General features: G+C 35.5%; 1 pseudogene; it reads right to left on the bottom strand.

Moving 5' to 3' along the window:
- Positions 1–23,081: 23,081 nt before the first annotated feature.
- On the bottom strand, positions 23,082–23,898 carry LOC127195325 (39S ribosomal protein L47, mitochondrial-like; annotated as a pseudogene).
- Between the last annotated feature and the right edge of the window lie 320 nt (positions 23,899–24,218).

Raw genomic sequence — 24,218 nt, 5'->3', positions numbered from 1 at the left:
TCATTTTACTGAATTGTTTTGCCAGCCTTCAAATATGCTTTAATCTTCTGGAACCTTCTCATTCTCTGGATCATTCTATCTTCACCTAGGTCTAGCTTGTTCTCTCTATAACCTTTCTTTCTAAAAACCGTCCAGGTAATCAACTTTTCACAAAATACACCTCTATCTTTCCCTGCACTGCTTTTAGTCTAGTCTCTCTTCCCTGTCCTATTCCTGTGACAGTTAGGCATATCCTATCTCTGACTCATTCTGTCAAACATGTTTAGATTTGTCACTTTATCTGCTTCCCAATTAGGTGTCCCTTTCAAACATGGCTGCTTCCTTCTATAAAGAAACCTTATCTTCATTGGTTGGGGTTAAAGGTGTGTACTAAAGTTGTGTCTGGATTCCTGTCAGATCATACTGTAATCCAGAGTGTGCCTGCATTACACCCAGATCACACAGATATAGAAGGTTTTTGGATGTGATTCTTTACCAGAGCAGTCTTGTTGCTCAATAAATAGTCCTCTACAGCAATGTCCCATTGTTCCCCAAGTGATCTATTCCACAAGCTTTGTACCCCTTTATTACCCTTCAGGAATCTCCTTGGGAGTTTACATCCTAGGGTACCATTTCAATGTGTTGTGTGAAATTTAACTAGATTCTGGATTTCTGTTGCCATAAGAAATGACACCATGACACTAGGCCAAGGGGCATGTCCCATGAAAGTCTTCACCTACCAGGAAAGTGGGATAGATGTGAGGACATCCTATTGTGACTCAAGGTGAGAGATGTATGGGAGAATGGGGGAAATAGAAGGGTCCATGGGTCCTAGAAACCTACAAGAATAACATTATGACAGGCATCTGTGGGCCCGGGGTTCTTCTCAAACTATGACACCAACCAAGGACAATACATGCGGTAAACATCGAACCCCTACCCAGATCTAGCCAATGGACAGGACATTCTCCACAGTTGCGTGAAGAGTGGGGACTGACTTTCACATGAACTCTGGTGCCCCATATTTGACCATGTTCCCTTGATGTGGAGGACCGGTGGCACTTAGGGAAAGGATAGCAGGTACCAAGAAGAGACTTGATACACTATGATCATATACAAGGGGAGGAGATATCCCTCAGTCATATTAAATCGGATTTTATTTTGCTGAGTTGTTCTAACATAAACAAATCATATTTAAAAATAAAGGCAAGTGAATATCTATGGTTTGTATATTGTTGGTCAACATAAGAGCAAATGAATGATAACAAGGCCATGGTCCTGCTTTGCTATTGATGTGGTAAAACACTACTCTAAAGCTACTTGAGAAGGAACATATGGTTTTGGCTTACAGCTCACAGTCCATGGTGAAGAAAGGCAATTAAGAAACTTCAGCCACCAATCAAGGACAAAACATGCAACCATCATCAAACCCCTACCCAGATATAACCAAGGGACAGAACATTCTCCACAGTTAAGTGGAGACTGGGGACTGACTTTCACAGGATCTCTGGTGCCCTATATTTGGCCAAGTTCCTTTGTTGGGGAGGCCCAACGGCACTCGGAGGAAGGATAGTGGACTACCAAGAAGAGACTTGATACCCTAGCACCATATTCAGGGGGAGGAGGTCCCCCTTGGTCACAGTCATGGGAAGGAGGAATGGGGTGAAAGTGGGAGGAAGAGAGGAATGGGAGGATGTATGGGAGGGGATAGAAAATGAGATGTAATATGAATTATTTTATCTTTCAATAAAAATGTGTTAAAAAAAAAAAAGAAAGAAATTTCAGCCAGGAACCTGTAGGCAGAAACTAAAGCAGAGAACATGGCAGGATGTGGCCTATTTTCTTTCACTCCTGGGCATGTACAGCTAGCAGCAAGGATACCATCCACAGAGTAATACTCCCCACTTGATCTTCTACAATCAATCAACCATTAAGAAAATGCCCAACAGACATGGCCAAAGATCAGACTATTAGAAGTAAGTAGTTAGTTGAGGTTCTTTATTTCATATATAACCAGGTTTGTATTAAGACAACGTAAACTATGACACTTTACCCCTTGTCAATTTGGACAAACATATTACTTTGAATCATATCCTTTTTATTTATTGTTAACAATATATCATGTTTATAATACATTATAGGACAAAGTCAAATTTAAAAATACCCATTCTTGAATTTTTTCAACATTTCCAAGAGAGAAGAATCTAGGCCCATTTATAATTTAAGAAAAAAAAAAAAAAAAAAAAAGAGCAAAATGTCCTCGTTTCTACCACAGAGAGAATTCTGACTAAAAGTGAGCAAGCTTGGATGCAGGTAGAGTTGAAAGCAAAATTATGCCAAGACAGGGTAAGCAAGTCCTCAATAGTTCCTGCTTCACAAATGTCTGTCAGATATATTGGGCCAGAAGGTTGAAGAATATGCTCCAACACTATAGAGAGTTTTGGGTGACTTTTCCACTGCCATGTCTGACATGGTAGGGCATGCCTGTGGTCTAAAGTAGCAAGTGAGAAAGAAACCAAGTTTGATGATTCTGGTGAGAGAGCTACCAGAGTCTACCATAGAGGAGGAGGCAGGTGACAAAGGACGCTAGAGCTTGAAGCAGGACCCAGGAGCAATACAAAAATAGCTATTGGAGCAGCCAGCAGCAGCTACTGAAAAAGGTTTTATCCCTACTATTTTCATAGTTGTTTTGTTCAAACATATGTTATATTAGCAGTCAGTTGACTGCTTATAAATGAATTTACAAGAGGTAAGTATGGTAAGACAAAGGTAGACAGTTATTTTCAATACTATCTCTGTTCATTCTTTTCCTCATGTTTTGTCACCATTAATTCATGATGTCATTTCTTACTGTTTTAGTGAATTTAAGCAAATATGAGGCATGTTCTTCCACACACATAAAAATTTTCCTGTTGGTCAAATATGAGGCACCAGAGTACGTGTCCCCTGGAGGGGGAGACCTGGTGGCAATCAGAGAAAGGATAGCAGGCTACCAAGAAGAGACTTGATACCCTATGAGCATATAAAGGGGGAGGAAGTCCCCCTCAGTCACAGTCATAGGGGAGGGGAGTAAGGGGAAGGAGGAGAGAATGGGAGGATACAAGGGATGGGATAACCATTGAGATGTAACAAGAATAAATTAATAAAAAAAAAAGAAAAAGAAAAAAATTTTCCTATTGGAATATTTAATCTCCTTTTTCCTTTCTTTAATTGTTAATTCTGGTATCAGGGAAACCATATTTAAATTTCCTTTATTTCTTAGAATTATGACAAAATAAGTGAATTTAGAAGTAATGGGCATCCTCAGTCATAATAATATGCATTGTCTCTGGTGGTCAAGCTATCAGTGTGCTTGAAGCCTTTCCATGCTTTACCAAACACTAAATCAGTTGTCAGGAATTAGTGAGTGACATCACCACCATAAAAGTGTGATGATGAGCTGGAACTATACAACCTGGGATCACAAAGTCTTTCCCACACTGCCGTTGGAGCTGAGAGGACATACTTTTATATCCATCTTTCTCTATATAAAACTCCAGTTTCACAAAAATAATTAACTTCAAATGTCCTTACTTCCCAGTGAGGGCATGGAAACAAGAATCTGGTATTTGTGCTTATCTGATGAACCTGTTCCTGTGAGTTTTGTCATTTACCTAGCTGATATTTGCATTATTGCATCTCATTTAATATATGTGGCTTGACTCATATTTCTCTTTTTCATTATTGCAACAATGCTTTCTTTTTCCACTGGGACTTAAGAATGCCTCATTTATTGAAAAGAATCAGTATTTTTAAAAATTCTAGTTTGTTGCTTGTCCTTCTTCAACAGTGTACTATGATGACACTGCAATTACAAATTAATTATTAATATTTTGATAGACCTTGTGTTTTATTCCCTGGACCCTATAGGTTGTCAACACTGTAAGATTTCCCTGATGGATTTATTGCTAGTCTCAAAACAAATAGACACTGAAAAAGATCATTGTAATAAGCTTTTATCTTAATGGAAACACCTCAGCTCTGATGAGAGAGTTTACACAGATGAAGTGATTGTCATGGTATGAAATGTATATAGTGTTTAGAGATGACAAATAAAATATCTGATCCAAGAGAATTCATATCACAGAAAAGTACAACTTTTACAGAATGAGCTTGTGCCTCATAGCAAAATGAATATTCAGGCATTCATTTTCAAGGACTGATGGTAAAATGCATTTATCTAAAAGCAACAGGAATGGTACAATTATCAGTTATTGGTTCATGTCTCCAGCACTTATCTATAATCACAGGTTTGTAAGCAATAATCCACATGCCTACCAAGAATATACAATAGTCTTTAAGTATTTCAACTGCTTAGGTTTTCTGGGCAATGTTTAATCTACAGGGATGGAGGAAAATAAAAGAACTGGAGAAAGTGGTGACATTTTCCAAGTCAGGAAGAATAATAGCATTTTAAGAAAGTAGGAAAAAAAATCTTTGCAATTCTCCCAGTTCTGATTGCATAAAATAGATGCCCCGTGGTGAAACTGCTGAAGATACTGACCATGTGCACACCAAAGACATCAGTGTAATCCAGGTATGGATACATAAAATTTATACCAAACTATGTAGAAATCTAGAATTTTAATTTTCATGTTCAGAAATCAGAAAAGAAAGAATAAACTTTAAAAGACTTTCCCAAGACCCCAGGATATAAAAATAAAGCTTTGTTTATATATAAATATAAATATAAATACATTACATGTCTACTTTCAACAAGAGATATCTAATGATTCTGGAGAATTCAAAGCCCATTTCTCATTTTTATACTACATATAATATTTTCTGAAAGTGTTTTCTTCATAAAAAAATGAAAATCACATTGAATAAACATTCATTTTATGTATATAAAATTTGACTATGATGGAAAATTCTTACATACATCTATTCTTTACAATTGTTTATTTTTAATATTTAATAATGAGACTGTATTTTTTTGCTTCTGGGAAGTTAATCTGTCACAAAATATTTCCATGTCCATAAAATATTATATAATCAGACAATAATCATACTTATTTTAGAAAATACTCACATGATTGACATCTTCATTTCTAAATTATGAAAATTTATGAAACAGTGACTCGCCTAAGGTGTACACAGAGTTCTGATCTTTAGAATGTGTGAAATCATACATATAAGTTGCCTAAGTTTATAAGCTTAGTGTAAATTGTTACACAGTCAAAAATACAAATTCAGTCAAACATAAGAATGGCTAAGACATGGTAAATAGTTTTGGAAAGTGTCCTGAACTGGTGATGTAAGTCCTAAGGGAGTATACACCATCAAGTTAAGTATGTGAAACTCAGAGGGGAAAGAGACAGATGAGGCCAGAAGGAAAGAAAGTTCATGAAATTGAGAACAAATCATTATGAGTAAAACACTGAATACAAGGATAAGGAAGATACATTGCTACGTATCATTGACCAAGACATGCCTCAGGTTTTAAAGGAAGCTTTACTTCATGAACAATTAAGGATAACGTGGTAAGCTGAGTAGCAATCCCCCACCATCACTACCTGCCCATGGTATCCAAGTAAAAAAAAAAACAAAAAACAAAAAACAGAAGTCTAATTGTTAATTGCATAACAAACTGAGATTGTAGATAGAATGAAGTTAAGAACTGTGAATTAATGAGATCATTATTTCTGCTAGGTGGGAAAAGTCCTCACATTTTGTCATAACAATCCTCCCAGGATTCTTGTAAAATGGAGGCAAAAAATTAAAAAGAGGAAGGGAGATAATAGGAATAATTTGAATTGATGTGAGTTAAGGCACCAAGAGGCAAAAAAAAAAAAAAAAAAAAAAAAAAAAGATACAAACTCTAGAAGTTAGCAAGCAAAAATATAACAGTCTTATAAAGAGTACAGAATTGCAAATGATTTCATTTATACTGTGGGTGGGATACAATTTTTGTGAGAATGTGTCTAAATTTGAAGCTGTATATGTCATGTTATTTTTTTCACTCATGTATGTTGGCGTGTGTGGGCCATGCTGTTGCTGGAGGCTATGTTGACCTGGGTGGCCTGTGCTGCCACCTGATACAATGTTGATTCCTCTGAGCTAGGTTGCCACTCCCGACCATATTGGTTTCTATGGTCCATGGTGTTATGGAACCCATGTTGCTGTCCTTGTCCTGGGCTGCTGCCAAGGGCTATGATGGAGCACATGGCCCATGCTGTGCCAGAGGTCCATGTTTATGTAAGTGGTCTGTACTGCCACCGGAGAGCATGCTGACGTCCATGGCATGTGCTGACACCTGAGATCAAGTACATGCATTTAGTCTGTGCTGCCACCAGAAAACATGTGTAGGTCCATGATCTATGCTCCTGCTGACTGTAAAGGACAAGGAAGCGACTTTTGCATTGATATCAATGGCTCATGACTGCAGACTCATAACTGAGAAAAAGCAGCAACTTTCTTTGAGAGGGAGGAGGTACAAGAGGAGGAGGCTGCCTGCTATCCTTCCTCTGAGTGCCACCAGGCCTCCCCATCCAGGCGACATGGTCAAATATGGGGCACCAGAGTTCGTGTGAAAGTCAGACCCCGCTCTCCACTCAACTGTGAAGAATGGAAGAGACTTGATACCTTATGAGCATATACAGGGGGAGGAGGTCCCCCTCAGTCACAGTCATAGGAGAAGGAAGAAAGGGGAAAATTGGAGGGAGGGAGGAATGGAAGGATACAAGGGATGGGATAACAATTGACATGTAATATGAATATATATACATATATATACATACATATATATATATATATATATATATATATATATATATATATATATATGGCATACCTGAGAGAACTGGGAAGTGAGTGTGGTTAGAGTACATGGTATGAAATTCCCAAATAAAAACTGGCACATATCCAAAACCTGTTAACAATTTCCTACATGTGCAATAAAATGATAGCTAGCAGATTTACAGCATGTATCGTATGGCCTTTGCAAGTTGTGTTTTATACACACACACACACACACACAAACATATATTTGTTGTGTCTGTGCGTGTTTGTATGTGTAATGTATAGTTTCTCTTTTCTTCTGAGGTTTTATTTTGTAAAAACTATACCATCTTAAAATTGAGAAAGTAAGGTAATATACATTTTATTGCATATATATCTGGTAGGAAACATTAAAATCTTGTTTTTATTAGTTACCTTTTCAACAGCATCAATTTTAAAAATCTTGCATGCTACAGTTCCCACTGAGAGTGCTTTGTCAGAAATATTCATTCAACAGAATTATTTTTCCTCTAACTGAAATTTGCATCAATCAATTAGTATGTTAGTTCCAAGTGTATTAATCTCTTTTAGTATCGAGTTCTATGATAATGTTAAAATTTTTTTACAAGAAAAGCAATGCTTAAAAATTCTAAGCAGTGTGGATGTTTATAAAACTGAAAAGGCCAAATGGGAAAAAAAAGTAATGTCATATTATGAATGATTTCTTACTGATAGTATATAGAATTTAGGAAAAGACCAACAGTTGTTTTCAGTAAGAGACTGGAACTTAATGAAAAACCATTATAGTAAGTGCTTAAATGTCTGCTCACTTGAGTTTGAAACTCAATAATTGCACAAGAAACACAATGATCACATTTACACCAAGTCAACCCCATCTATAGCATCATAGAATTCAAATATTTGCTTTAAACATGGTAATGTAGAAAGTGAGTCAATTTTAAATCCATATCTATACTTCTGTGTAGTGTCTAGTTGATATGTGTGTGTGTGTGTGTGTGTGTGTGAGAGAGAGAGAGAGAGAGAGAGAGAGAGAGAGAGAGAGAGAGAGAGAGAGAGAGAGAGAGAGAGAAGAGGGGTTGATTTATGGAAATCAAGTCATCCAACTGGTACTATTTGTAATAATAAAATAAAAGATTTAGAATAGAAAAAAAACTCTGGGTCTATAGCAACTGAAATGGTTAATGACTAGATAAATTTATGGAACATGTAAACATATCCATTTTATATCCTCAGAAAACCCATTGTGAATATATTATTGAAATTAAAACAGGCTAAAAACAAGGGCCAGGTAGCACCATCTGTCATAGGTATTAGCCGAAAATAGACATTAGGCTTTTGTCCATCACAAAGAATCAGAAATAGTAAGAGTGGTCAGCTTGGAAACTCATGTAGACTGAGGAATGGTGACACACAGTTCTTACCAAGAGAAGGTAATTATTTTCCCTCTGCTCTTTCTTCTGTGTTAGGTTACATAGGTTAGAGGTCTCATTGTTGGCAATAATTGGTGTGATAGATGAAATATGCACAAAGCAGTGGGAATTAGCATATTTCTAAATGTCTAGTAAGTATATAAATGGGAAATTTGATTTATTTCATAAATATTATTTATAAATTGGAATCTATAAAATGATTTTCTATTGAAATTTAAACAATTAAATTTCCTTTCCAAGAATATATTCAAACATAAAAAAATCAGCTATTTTATTTTTAATAATATTTTTATTATACTTTAAGAATTTCATGTTGGAGGGGCAGGTAGATATTACAAGGAGAGGAAAATAGGATAGATAGCTTTGGATATATGGTGGGAGTAACAATAAGATCAACTGGGATAGAGAGAGGGAAAGCCAGGAGGGAATGTGGATAGAGACAGCTAAAATTAGTGTCCATTGGGGGCAGTATGAGAACCTAATAAAGTAAAAATTTCCTAAAATACAGACATATATAAAGGCTGTCTAAATAAAATCACCAAATACCTGTACAGACAGAGCCCTAACTTGACATATTTTATCACCAAATGGAGCTTCCAACACTGAGAATAGATTGCATCTAATTGAATTATTGGCCAAAGACATTCCATAACAACCCCAGTCATCCAAGACTGTTGCCAACAATATCAGCTGCTCTCTAGCAATTGACATTATGGTGCTATTGCTGAAGACAACACCTCCACAACTCACTGTAGCTGGAGAACTCAAGCTGATGCCTACATATAGCCCTCACCCTTACATATAAGCATCTTTGTACAGGAGAGTATTCTGCAAGCTACCAAAAGGAGGAACATGAACACAAAAACACACTACAAACCCTTTGTCCTGCCTGCAAGGCATACTGCCGCAATGGTGGCAAAAAAGTTGTAGAAGTAATCAAGCAATAAATATCTGATTTTACTTAAGGCACACTCCATGAGATGGAGCCCATACCCAGCAGTGGTTGGGAGACCAAGAACCTGACAGTAGATAGCACATAGATATATGTAGGAGAAAACCAAAAACTACTGTTCTACTAAAAGAACATAATAATAACATGACTCCTAAAGACATTCTGCTGTACTCTTATATTAGGGCCTTGCTCAGCTGTCATCAGAGAAGCTTCTTGTAGCAGATGGAAACACATATAGAGACCCACAGACAGACAATAGGCAGAAAGTGAGACAACTTGGAATACTGACTCTAAACAGAATGTCTCCATCAATTCTCTCCTTTCTGGTCTCAGGGAACCTGGGTTAGAGGAGACGGAAAAATGAAAGCCATTGGATGGAGGGCACAAAGGAAACAAAACCTTCTAAAGACAGCTGTCACAGAGAAAGAGGCAGCATTCACAGAAAGGGCCTGAATGGGTCTGTACCAGATGGGGTACAAGATCTTAAAGAGTGGGCTCATGACCTCATCCCTAACTCAAAAACCATCTCCAACTTATAACCACTTGCAAATGAGTCTTCTCCAAAAGAGTCCAACTACAGAGACTAAAGTACACTTAAGGGTAGGCTGCATGCCCAGTAGTAGGTGGTCACATGAAAACAAACTCATGACATCTTTGTAGGTTTCTTGTCTCATAATGTTGATATAGAGCCTTTCTTTCTTAAAAAAATATAAATATAATTAAAAATATATATTATTTTAAATTTAGTTTTAATTTTGTTTATATGTTTTCTCTTTTACCTCACAGGAAATGCTGGCTTCCAGTTTAGTATGTTTATGAGATTTCTGAGGTCAAGAATGGGTCTATATCATTTTCATAAGTCTTTGCTTGGGCTATTTTCCTTCTGTTTGTTTTGTCCTATTCTTATGTGTTAGTTGCTGCTTTATATATTTTTATATTATCTTTATTCCCTAGAAGCCCATTTGTTTTCTAATAAGAGAAAGAAAACGTATGGATGTGTATGTGAGGGAGATGGGACAGGACTGGGAGAGCAGAAGGAGAACTAACCATAGTGAGGATATGTTATATGAAAAAAAATATGTTTTCAGCATAAATAGAAAATATTTCAATATAAATAGAAAAATAAGAAGAAAGAAGCATATGATGATCAGATTATAAATCATAAAGTCCAGAAAAGGAGTACACACACATAGACAAACATAAATTATAATCTGTAGTGAAAGCACAGTTCATTTCCCCCTCTTTCTGTCTGTTTTTTTTTATTCTTTTTTTTTTTATTCTTGTTACATCTCAATGGTTATCCTATCCCTTGTATCCTCCCATTCTTCCCTCCCTCACATTTTCCCCTTATTCCCCTCCCCTATAACTGTTCTTACTCTTCACATTTGACTCATTGAATAGATTGCAACTTCAATTATAAAAATTTTAATTTGGGTTAACTTTAGGGAAGGCAGCCAAATTCTTTGAAGTATTTAACAAACTGCTTTCCAATTACTGACAACTTAATCTCATCCAGGAGCTGGCAAGTGGCTTTTCAAATAATTGTAACAAATTATTATTAAAAACTTTATTTTTAAAATAATCAGGGAGAATTAAAACTAATGGAGTTATATCAATCCCAGAACACTAATTTGGTTTTCAAATACTACTTGTGAAATCCATGAAGTGAAAATAATTCACACTGAATTCTAAGATGTACTTGTGTTATTAAATAATTGTAAACAAATCGCTATATATTTATACATATGTATATATGGAACCTTTACATGGGAAAATATGTTAGCAGATAAAAATATCCTATTTTTACTTAGCAATTTGGAGCAGCAACCCATGTATCAGGAACAATGTTGAAGGACTGAAGGCAACGCAAGATGATATGAGCATGTCAACTGTACATACACATAAACTGTCAAAAGAAAAAAACAACTTTTCCTGCTCATTTTAAAAGTGTAAACTAAAAATATAATGCATGGTAAATAAATAAATAAAGTATGTAGAGTAAGAAAATTTTGGTGAGGTTAAGTAGAGTGAAGTATAGCATGAGGGTATTGGGTTTGATGTTGATAGTGGCCTTTCCTATTCCATAAGCAAAGCTTCAGGAAGCCAAAGGTTCTTGGTTTACTCTAATGCCACATTTGAGACTAGTCATGCCTGGAATCTGTAACTTCAGTAATCTATAGTGATGAACCAAAACTGGACATGTGAGGAAAATAGTGTTTCCCATATGTGCAGGCACATAAAGTGTTTTGAACTACATGCAATGTCAACACTGAGGAAGACCTGGCATGAAGTAGACTATATAAATTCTAATTTATATTGTTTTGACAAACTTTAAACACATAGAGATATTACTTTTAGTGATTTCTGTTGCCAACTTACTTGTCTCGAATGTAAGAAATGACTTGATGTAGTTGTTTCCATGTGTTTAAGAAGGAACTTAGGCAGGGCAAAGAGCATAATAAACAATGCTCTATGAATCATGGAGGCACATACTTAACTGCACAATGTTGCTTCTCATTGGGCCTTTCTGAATCTCAAAACTGGATGTTTTTGCAATTCTAAGAAAACATATGTATTTTCACATAATTAAATAACTCACATTTCAGCAGTAATTTCTTCAAATTGGAAAAGTGTAAACTTTGCAATAACTGAGTCTAATAAAGGAACCAGAGGTGGGTGGTGGTGGATTGGTTGGAAAAGCTTTCCTCCACAGGCATCTACATAGGAGCCTGGCATGTGAGCTGTGTTTTATTTCCAGCACTGGGAAGGTGGAAGTAACTAAATAATTGAGACACTAAAGGTAACCAGCCTAGGATATTGTATTTACACTCATATACAGAAACACAAATGCATGTGCACATGGACCTGCACACACACACACACACACACACACACACACACACACACACACAAAGAGAGAGAGAAAGAGAGAGAGAGAGAGAGAGAGAGAGAGAGAGAGAGAGAGAGAGAGAGAGAGAGAGAGAGAGAGGTGAGCAGACAAACAGACACAGAGACAGATAGACAGAGATACTGAGAGAGAGACAGAGAGGAGGAGGAGGAGGAGCAGAGGTAAGCAGCATGTACAAAGATTAGCTAAACTTTTAAAAATTATTTTATGTTAAATAACTAATTTTCGCAACTTCATAAGATAAAGTTCAACTAGAATTATCAGTCTTAGCGAATTGGGTCAAATCTTAAAATGGCATAAAATAAAAACATCACTTTCTTACCCATTTAACCACACAGGTATAAAAAATCATGACAATGCCTTGAGAAATGTTAATGTACTTATAAATTTCTAAGATAAAAGGTGTTTTTAATATTTTGTACATATTTCAATAGGCTTCAGAGAGTAATTTTTGATGTCTTAAACTGAAAAATCACTATTACTACCCACAAAATGGACATTTCAAAAACCATACATACATATATCAAATTTTGATAATTCTAAGTTCTTTCAAACCTTTTATATTAAACTTTTACATCATAAAAATATCAAAAGTGGAGTCATTTTCTATAACTGTATATAACAATTTATGGGAAAAGCCAACACTGCATATATTGAAATCTCTGCAACAAAAGAAGATGAATTTGTTTTAAGCAAATAGTTTTCGATGGCTGAGTAAGTCTAGAATATTTCCATATTGAGATATGCAAAATTTTTGACTCTGGTTTTCTTATCTATATAATTTACCTTTATACTTTTAGAGAATGAAAGTTATTTGAGTGGAGAAATATTTGAATAGAACTCTCATTCATAATTTATATAGTGAGTTTTCATGCAGCAAGGTCGATCTAAGATAGAAAGAGATAAATGTTCAAATATGGGTAAAAGGGAAATGAAATTCTGGCTTTTTTGGGGTCTGACTGTTTGGAATCTAGAGCATATGCTCATCAGTGGTGCAGTATGGAAGTCCACAAAATGGAACTCAATAAAAGTCAGAGTAAGGGTTGATGTCTGAAAGTCTAACAAGAGAAGTGACCTTTCACCAGAAAGCTCTGCAGAATTGTACTTGGAGTTATACATGGGCTTGAATTTAGAAATCATTTACCAATACAAACTTCCAAACTCTTAAATTATATATATATATGTATATACCTACATATATCACACTGGCATGTACACATGCACAGGTGGGCACAGGTTTATGCCACACTTTAACAGTTTAGAACATTTTGGGGGTGGTATGGGTGCACGCGTGCATTTGCAGTTATGTATGCATAGATAGGTCCATAGAGACAGTCTTGCGTAAATGTTCGTTTTAAATTCAATCCTGTGTTAGTGCTACTACACTCTCATTATCTCTCGCTCTTTTCTTTCATACTTCACTCCCATTCACAGCAATCCATTTCACTAAACATATCATTAATTTATTTCACCCATGAAATCATTGCATATATTTTTTAATTTGACTTGTGATTTCTATGTTAACTATATTCCTTGTTTTTTTTTTTTTTTTAACAAACGGAACTATAAGTAGTCAAACGCTATTCATTTCACGAATTCTGAAACACTGCAAGCTAGAAATTCACAGTAGTCATTCTCCACAGTAGAGAGGGAAATGTGGGCTTAGCTCTAAGGGATAGGGAATAGATTGGCAAGTATGCCTTCTGGAGAAGTGTTTGGGTGCCAAGGCACTACAGCATGAGGTACCATGAAGGTTCTGGTAAGACATTTGTCCAGAGAGATGAGCAAGAAATAAGGCAGTATATCCACAGGCCTGTGTTGGCATCCTGTGTCTGAAGTTCAATTGACTAAGCACAATCCAACGTGTAACTTTCTTTGAGTTATTCTGAACGTGTAGGTATTCCCAGTGCTTCTGACTATCCACAACCACGTAGTATGTTCTAGGTTTTCCTTAATCATATTCCTCTGAAAGACATTAGCTACGTTCTCTCTACCACTTTTCTTCCCACATATTTAACACTGCAGACTCATGCTTTCACAATCGCTGACATTTACGTCTGTCGTTCTATACATGGTGTCTCCACAAGCATTAAAATAACTTGAATGAAGTTACTTTGGTAATTTTCCTACTGGAACAAGTTAAACCTTTGTTTCTTTCCTTCTCAACTCATGTCGTAAGGTCATTTCATATAATTCCAATCAAGTTGGATGACATATAAGAGAGTCTGCATTTTGTGATTGGACATCCAAAATTGTGGTTGATTTTTTTTTTTAATTTGAACACAGTAAAATTCACAGTGTAGTCTGGAGATTTACCAATTCCTGCTCATATTTTCAACCAATTAGATAATTCTGAAACTATCTAAAACGCTATGCTAAAAACAATTACACTCTGAATTATAATACTCACTGATGTTTATTGCCTGATATTTATTTCTGATTTTCCTAAACACCAAATGCTTAGAACTATATGCCTTTGAAAGGAGATATATACTTTTGGAGTGTGGCTTCTGCATGTACTGACAGTGATCTAAAATACAAGCTGGGAAACAATTTGTGTTATTATCTCAGGAATGGGAGGCTTAAACATCAGTATTGGAAATGAAGCCTCCATTACATAGTAAGTATCTTGTAAATTTAGTATATCTAAAAACAAAACATGTTTGTTAGAATTATGTTAATTACATACTACTGTTGATTTCTCTGTCATACACATTTTAGGGATGGAAAATAATATGCTTTATGTGTTGTGGGGCATCTTACAGTGGGAGTTATGTTTTCTCTGACTCCTTTGCCTGTTGTTGAGATGTTTCCTTTTATGGGTTATTTCATTGAGTCTTGATGTGAGGGTTTGTGCTTAGGCTTACTACATCTTGTTTTTCCATGCTCAGTTGATATCCCTGGGAGGTCTGCTCTTTTTGGAAAGACACAAGGGCATTGTGAGAGACAATTCCTTTCATCACGTGGATCTCAGGATTAAATTCAGTTATTCAGGATTGGCAGCAAACACCATTACCTCTAGAGATATCCATTTTGACAAAGTCAAATGTTAACTTTAGTGAATCCTTAATATCTGACTTGCTTTGTGATTGTACTTTAAGTGTGTGTGTGTGTGTGTGTGTGTGTGTGTGTGTGTGTGTGTGGTGGTGGTTGGTTATCACAGGACACATCTGTAGACTAATTCGTCCCTTATATGTGTTCTGAGAATTAATTCAGGCTGTCACCAGCCTTGTGCTGAAAGCCTACTATACTTACCTACTGAATGAGCTCTTTGGCAACATTTGCATGTTAAAAGCATAACTACCATAATATATCTCAAATATATATATGTGTATATGTGTGTGAGATTTTTTTATTTGAATTTCCTTTGAGTTTATAAAAAAATCTACTTAGCATTACTAAATTTTAAATCTTACTCTTGTACTCGTGAATAAATATAGCTACCAACCTCATAAAATAGCGTTCCTTTATGGCAAATTTTGACTATAACAGAAAGCCACAACTGTATACAATTCAGAGATCAGTGGACCTTAAGGATCTAGTTCCAACAGATACATCTACATCACATCTCCTGGCTTAAGGCTCAGAAGCATTTTGGTAGAAGGGACAGAAAGAATTCAAGTGCCAAAATAACAGAAAGCCTGCAGTTAATCAGTCTTTCTTTGACTGTATAAACAAGTCTGTGACAATGCAATTATCAACGGACATATTAACATGAACATTGGAAAACGTGCTGTATCCAATCCCTACAAAAACAAGTATAGGTAACTAATACAGTTGGGACAAGATTTAGATACCAAAGCTTGGTGATTGCACTTATTGGTTGTCCAGTGTAGAGCAAAAAGCCTTTAAACCATATTTACACCAGCGAGAGAAAAAATATGTGTTTAGATATATTTGTTTATATGCATACATATATAGATATACATACATGAAATAATAAGAAAAAGGGATATAATTTTAGGAATGAGATGATGTGACTGAAATTTGAGGAAGTGTAGCTGGGAGTAGACAGGAATACAAAAGGGAAAGGAAAAGTGGTGCATTGCTACTTCAATTAAAAACATAAATATAAATTTAAAATGTAAAAGATTATTGACGAATGTTAGTGAAGATGTCTGGAAAGGGGAACCTAATTTTCTATTCATGAGATTTCAAATTGGTGCAGCCAATGCAGATGTTATTGCAGAAAATTCTTAAAAAGCTAAAAGTATATCTACCATGTACTTAGTATACACCTCATGTTGACGTATTCCCAAATGGCTGAATACTCTACTATAGAAGATACTTGATCAGTCATAAACAGACAATGAAAATATGGTATATATACACAACAAGATCCTAAAGAAGGATAAAACCTGAAAGTTAAATAAGTTGAACTGAGAAATCATTATACTTCAGTGATGTAAACTAGACGCAGAAAGATAAACCTTAATTTTTTACATGGTATGTTCTACTCTTTAGATTTCATATAAAACCTGATGTATTCAAACAATTCAGGAAAGTAGAAAGTTGCCAAGAAAGAGGAAGATAAAAAACTCTAAAAATACAGATAATGATAGGATATGACAGATATTGATTTATATTCAGAATTTTAGAGGCACCAAAATAGGAAAGATGTTTTCTTCAAGGTTGCTAAATACAAATAGCCAAAACACTAAGAATGTAACATTTATATAAATCACAATTGTTTTGTAGTTCTTCTCACTATAAATAGTTTATTGTGTACATATCTATAATAATATAATTGTAAATGTAAAAAATAATATATTTACTAAAACAACATAAATAAATGAATAAATAGTAGAGATGGGAAACAGGGTGTAAAGGGAATAGTGAAGAATTTTAACTAAGAAAGTGAAAGGGAAGAAGAACAGATGCATTAAGTATGGGTAAATAAGCAATAGGGAAATATATTATTTTTAAATTTACTAAATATTATGCATAAGTTATACTCATGAGATGGTGGTGAACCCCCAAATGCTATATGGTAGCTGACAAACACCCTAGTTCCAGGCAAGGGAAACTTGTTAGTAATTATTTTATCTGAGTCTCTCTAAACAAGATTAGTTATTGCCAAAGCCGTGGTTGCTTTATATAAATTGAGCATAAGATCATTTTGCTGAAGACAGCACAAGCATAAGACACAAACCCTGAAGGTGTTAACCTGGAGTGGCATTTGGGGGGAAGCCTTAATCCAAAGACTAATTTTCATAGTATTATAAGGTTGCCCTGCAAGCATATAAGGGAGAAGGATAGTCAGTATTCTCCCCAGCTGTAAAGCCTTTGAATCACAGTATTGGCCCAAAAACATTTGCACAATCATATAATACAGGCTCTTTGAGCTTGGTGATGGCAACAAGTATCTAATTGGATTTAAGGCCTACTTAGTATGAGGGAATGTATGCTCAATTCTAAACGAGACATCTACCTGTCATAAACACTAGCATAGAAACTACTTCTGCTATACAGCTAAACCAATAGTATTTCTAACAATAGAAAGACTTGTTATAATACCCACAAATAAGTGTAGCTATTATCCCTTAGGAAGAAGCTTCACTATGCAATAGATGATGATCATTACCAAGATCCAAAGATAGACACAGTGCATAACATGGAAATTAATAGTGACTTTGACATTCCAAAGCTAGTTGATGCATCTACTGATGCAATGCCAAAACTTAAGGTTCAGGGAAGGGCAAAGAACAAAGGAAAGATTCTGAGTTGGAATGCCAGAATGCCTGCGTCTAGATAGTGTTCTCTAAACATGACAGAAAAAAAATCGCACTCATGCAGTCTCAATAACATATTTGCCTTAGTAAGAAAAACATAATAACAACAACAGCTGACATGGCAAGTATGGACAAGAAAATTCCACATGGCCCTACATAAGCATAAAGAGCTACAGATCAATGGATGATAAGAAACAGAGAAACAGTTTCTTCCAGGATCGCCTATATGCGTAACCTATTATGTGTATGATAAAATAATATATGTGTGTATATGATTATATAATAATAATGATTTTATAGAATGATAAATTAAAATTTTTTTTATTAATTTATTCTTGTTACATCTCAATGGTTATCCCATCCCTTGTATTCTCCCATTCCTCCCCCCCCCATTTTCCCAATATTCCCCTCCCCTATGACTGTTCCTGAGGGGGATCACCTCCCCCTATATATTCTCATAGGGTATCAAGTCTCTTCTTGGCTACCTGCTGTCCTTCCTCTGAGTGCTACCAGGTCTCCCCCTCCAGGGAACATGGTCAAATGTGAGGCACCAGAGTACGTGATATGACTTTCTCACGTACTATAAATTAAAATTTTTAATTTAAAGATTAACAATATTAATTAGAGATTTTGAAAGGAAGAATGGGAATAAAGGAATAGTTCGAGAGGGAAAAGTAGGAAAGTTGTAGTTACAGTGTAGGAAATTCACAAAAAATAAAATCATTTTTTTCTGGGCCTTTGATTTGATTCCATTGATCAACCATTCTATTGCTGTGCCAGTACCAGGCTGTTTTAACGACTGTTTGCTCTGTAATACACCTTGAGATCAGATATGGAGATTCCTCCAGAGGATCTTCCATTGTACAGGGTTGTTTTAGCTATTCTGGTTTTGTTTGTTTGTTTGTTTGTTTGCTTTGTTTTTCCATATGAAGTTGAGAACTGATTTTTCAATGTCTTTAAAAATTGTGTAGCTATTTTGATAGGAATTGCATTGAATCTGTAAATTGCTTTTGGTAAGATGGCTATTTTTATTATGTTAATTCTCCTGATCCATGAACAAAGGAGGTCTTTCCATCTTCTGATGTCATCTTCAATCTCCTTCTTCAGAGATGTGAAATTTATTTTTCAAACAAGTCTTTCACTTCCTTTTTTAGAGTAAATCAAAGTATTACTTGTGGCTATCATGAAGGATGTAGTTTCCCTAATTTCTTTCTCAGCATGATTGTCATTTGTATCCCAGAAGGTACTGACTTTTTTGAGTTAATTTTGTATCCCGCCACATTACTGAAGGTGTTTATCAGCTGTGGGGGTTCTCTGGTGGAATTTTGGGGGTCACTTATGTACACTATTATATTATCCGTTTAATAGGGATAATTTGACTTCCTCCTTTCCAATTTGGATCCCCTTGGTCTCCTTTTGTTGTCTTATTGCTCTAGCTAGAAGAGCCTGGAACTCATTGGCACAGGAGACAACATTCTGAACAGAACACCAAAAGCCCAAGCTCTAATAATTAATAAATGAAACCTCATGAGGCTGAGAAGCATCTGTAAAGCAGAAGACAATATACACACAATAAAGTGACAGCCTACAGATTTGGAAAAGATCTTCACCAACCCTACATCTGACAAAGGTCTAATATCCAAAATATATAAAGGTTCCAATAAATTAAACACCACCAAACCAAATAACCTAATTAAGAAATGGGGCTCAGAACTAAACAGAGAATTCTCAGCAGAGGAATATATTAAACGGCTGAGAAACACTTTAAAAAATGCTCAAAGTCCTTAATCATAAGAGAAATGCAAATAAAAATGACCCTGAGATTCCATCTTACACCCCTCAGAATGGCTAAGATAAAAAAAATCAAGTGACAGTACATGCTGGCGAGGACATGGAGAAAGGGAAACACTCTTTGCTGGTGGGAGTGCAAATTTACCACCACTTTGGAAATCAATCTGGCTCTTTCTTAGAAAACTGGGAATAGGGATACCTCAAGACCCAGCTATTCCACTCCATGGAATATACCCAAAAGAGGCTCCAAAACACAACAAAGACATATGCTCAGCCATGTTAATAGCATCCTTATTCCTAATAGCCAGAATCTGCAAACAACCTAGATACCCCTCAGTCTTAGAACGGATAAAGAAACTGGTACATTTACACTACTACTCAGCTATTAAAAACAAGGAAATCTTGTAATTTGAGGGAAATGGATAGAACTAGAATTGATCATCCTAAGTGAGTTAACCCAGACCAAGAAAGTTACACATGGTATATACTCATTTATAATTGGATACTAGCCCAGTGGGGATGTCCCTTGAAAGTCTTCACTTAGTAAGAGATTGAGATAGATGCTGGGACTTCCTATTGGGACACTATGTGAAAGAGGTATGGGAGAATTGGGAAACAGATTGACCCAGAGGGTCCTAGAAACCTATAAGAAGACCATTAGGACCGGTGGATCTGGACCCAGGAGCTCTGCTCAAACTACTGTACCAACCAAGGACAAAGCATGCAGTAAACCTAGAACCCCTATCCAGATCTAGCCAATGGACAGCACATTCTCCACAGTTGTGTGAAGAGGGTGATTGACTCTGACATGAAATGTGGTATGCCGTATTTGACCACTTCCCTTTGGTGGTGAGGCCTGGTGGCACTCTGAGAAAGGGGAATAGGGCTACAAGGATGATACCTGATAGGCTATGACCAGTTGTTGAGGGAGAAGGTCTCCTTCTGTCACAGACTTAGTGGAGGGGAATAGGGTGAAAGAAGGAGGGAGGGGGAAATGGGAAGATACAAGTGAGAGGATAACAATTGAGATATAATCTGAATACATTACTTAAATAAAATAAAATAATTCAAAGATTTTAAAAAGTTCAGTGCATTTTATCTTAGGACAAGATTATTCCCAAGAAAATTGTTTATACTTCTTAAAATTGGTAATATCTACTAGAGTGTGTGCAAATGCATAGTATAATTTATCAAAGTACAAATTTTAAAAAGAGCATGTTTTTAATATAACTCTGAATTTATATTTTAAAAATTAGTAATATTTCAAAAGACTATTAAATTTTGTCCTATATAATGATTTTTATCTAAATACAGGGTTTATGAACTTTTGAAACAAACACTGTAGAACCAATATGTCATCCTTAGGTTATTACAGGTGGATTTGAAGTTTATTTCTTCTACATTTATGGGCATTATTCAAGTAGAAACATAATGATTCTCCTTGAACTTAAAATTTTTAGGGATTTCCTTTGAGATAATATACACATCTTACTTTACATAAACATTTCACTACAAACAATATATCTATCCATGATATTCTCACCACATTTTTTCGTTCATATGTATGTTAATGTTTGAGCTAGAAAAAGGCACCCATCCATGTTTTCTTAATTACATGCCTACATTCTAATTTTGTGTGCACTTATATAAATACTGTCCAACCAATTGATGAGGTCAATATCGAGCAAGTACTTAGTGGATCACTGTGAGTTTGAGGCCAGCCTGGTCTACAAAGCGAGGCTAGGACAGCCAAGGCTACTCAGGAAAACCCTTTCTCTAAAAAACAACAACAACAACAAAAAATACAATAAATAAATAAATAAATAAATAAATAAATAAAATATAAACACTTGTGGACATGCATGTATTTGTATATGCATATGTATGTTATGAAAATTTATATGCATGCTTACTATTTCTATGTGATATACATTCTATATATGCAAATCCATATGTATATTTATCCACATCATCTACATATATGTATCTATATCATCTATTTCATAGCATTGATTTTTCACCCAATGGTGTTATCACACTAGGTACTATAAAATGTAGTAAGTATATACATATACATATATACACATATATTTACATTTCTACATATTAACCTAATATAACTAAATACCTCAACTTAAAATTTATATATAACATAACTTCCCTTTGCTTTCATAATTAATAGTTTCCCTCTATATCTGTCGTTACTTAAACTCACTGGAAGTTCAAGATTGCTACTAATTTTCTCAAGGACAGAACACACAGAAAAAGTTTACAATTGAAAAAAAAAACAGAAAAAAATCAAATTAATTTGCAGTTTTGCTTTTAGCACATTTTACACATAATATGTGCAGAAATGATAAGAGCAAATAAGATTGCTTTGACAAATGAGTGCTGCTCCTAAACCCACATTTCTTTAAGACCCAGATTATTTTTATACTGAAACAATGTCTTCATTTTGTGTGTCCAATCAACTGTGCTTATAGAGTTAAGAAGTATTCTTTACTTTTTCAAATTTGTGAAATAAGTATCAATAGAATCTGAAAGTAGTTTCTTTTGTCTATTTCCTTTTACACATAAAAGAATAAGAAAGAGTCTTGATGTTCACGTGTGTGTGTGTGTGTGTGTGTGTGTGTGTGTGTGTGTGTGTGTGTGTACAGTCTTTTGATCCCATTAGATGTATTGTTTGGGCTTGGATACTCCATGGTCAGTTGCATTTTAACTAGTTGTGACTTTCTCTAATGATATCCATCGTCTGAAAAACAAAGATTTTTTTAGCAAGTACTGTAAACTATACTTATTTATAGCTATAAGAATGATTACTGGTAATGCAGTTAAATATTATACCTGCTTAGGAAACTGCTTAGTACATTGTACTGTAGGGCCTGTGATTGTATTACCTACAGGTAGAGGGCTTAGTTTATGGTACTAGGCATGAATTACCTCCAATTGAATGATCCAATTAGATTTGAGTTGCCATTATGGTAAAATATGAATATATTAAATATTAGTTATTGTGCTTTATAGATGTCTCATGTGGTAGAAATAATTAATTTTCTCCCTTGGCAACTTACATGATATTTTTTTTAGATTTATTTATTATGTATACAGTGTTCTGTCTATGTATATGCCTGCCCAATAGTAGAGGGCACTAGATCTCATCATAGATGGTTGTGAGCCACTATGTGGTTGTTAGGAATTAAACTCAGGACCTCTGGAAGAGCAGCCAGTGTTCTCAACATCTGAGCCTTCACTAGCATCACATTTATACCAAGACATCAGGTGATGTAAGCTGCTGAGATGTCAGGATCTGTTCAGTTGGAACTGAACCTGAACTCTGCCTGGTTGCGGTAGAAGCAACACTACATATACAATAGATTAACATGCCATTTTACCCAGAACAACTGATGTCACTTGACGAGACCATTTCTTTATAAACTGCCTGACAGACATTTACAGTAGGACACAGACTGTGCTTTGAGAACAGTAGAACTGGCCTCGTGGATCTCATCTTAGACAGTACTTGACTTCTGGTCTTCATAGAGATGTGGTAATTTGCCTGGAGAATTTTTTCTTTCTTTCTCTGTAAACTTTTCTCTCTTTGCTTCAAGGTGGAATTGTTTCTCAAGATTCAGACTGACAAAGTGATCCACATAAGGCATTGTGAAGAGCCATTTCTTGTTGTATCTTCTATTTAAGTACCAAGGTATAGGCCACTGCTTGAATTTGTGATAGATGATGTGTCTGAAGATGCCTCCTCTCTACATACCAGGCCTTGCTTTTTCTTGACTGGTCTGAAGAAGCCTTAAAGCATCTTCCCTCTCCTGGACTACTTTATCTAAGGCAACCAAGAAGTCAACAACATTTTCTGACTGCTCTGGACTAGGCATTGGCAATCACTGTTACTTGGCCTCCTGCTATAGAATTACAAGCATGTTTTTTTTTTTCCTTCAAAAGGACATACCGAAGTTCACATAAGTCTTTGTTAATTTTGTTCCTTAGGTGCTTGAAAGTCCATGAAGTTCCAGATCTGACTTTTTCTTCCTCCTAATTCTTTGGGTCATCAAAAAATTCTTCTAGTCCTTTCCTTGACAACATGGTATGAAGCAATTTACACTGGAGAAACGGTGTGATATGTGGTGTGTTCTTATGCAACATACTCACCCGAAGTGAGCAGGGGCCTTGGGATTTACTAGTGAACCAGCAGCCTTCAGGAACACTAAGAGTCTTCTAACAAATACCCACTACACTGGGCATAGCTATGCTTCCAAAGTCTACATAACAATTTTCAGCACCATGAATACTAGTCATCAAAGAAGGGGTTTCCATGTTACTTTTAGCTTGATTTTCCTATGTTCTTTGGTTGAATTGTGTGGTGTCTTTGACAACAGAACTTTATCTTCAAGTAAGTCAGGCAAACAAAGGCAATAACTATATCTTATTATATTATTTCCTGAAACCTAACCGATTACCCAGGACTAGTTAAATCACAGAAACAGTGAAGTCTACCGACACCTCTTTACTGGTCTAGCATAATCCCTACTTCACCATAAATAGTGGTGCCAATAGACTTGTGTAATTTTCACTTCTTTTTAAAAATAATTTTGTTTAATTTTAATTTATGTGTGTGGGTGTGAGGGTGCCAGATC

The sequence above is a fragment of the Acomys russatus genome, chromosome 11, assembly GCF_903995435.1.
Source record: "Acomys russatus chromosome 11, mAcoRus1.1, whole genome shotgun sequence".
In the NCBI taxonomy this organism is placed as follows: domain Eukaryota; kingdom Metazoa; phylum Chordata; class Mammalia; order Rodentia; family Muridae; genus Acomys; species Acomys russatus.
This window is presented reverse-complemented; position numbering and strand designations above follow the sequence as displayed.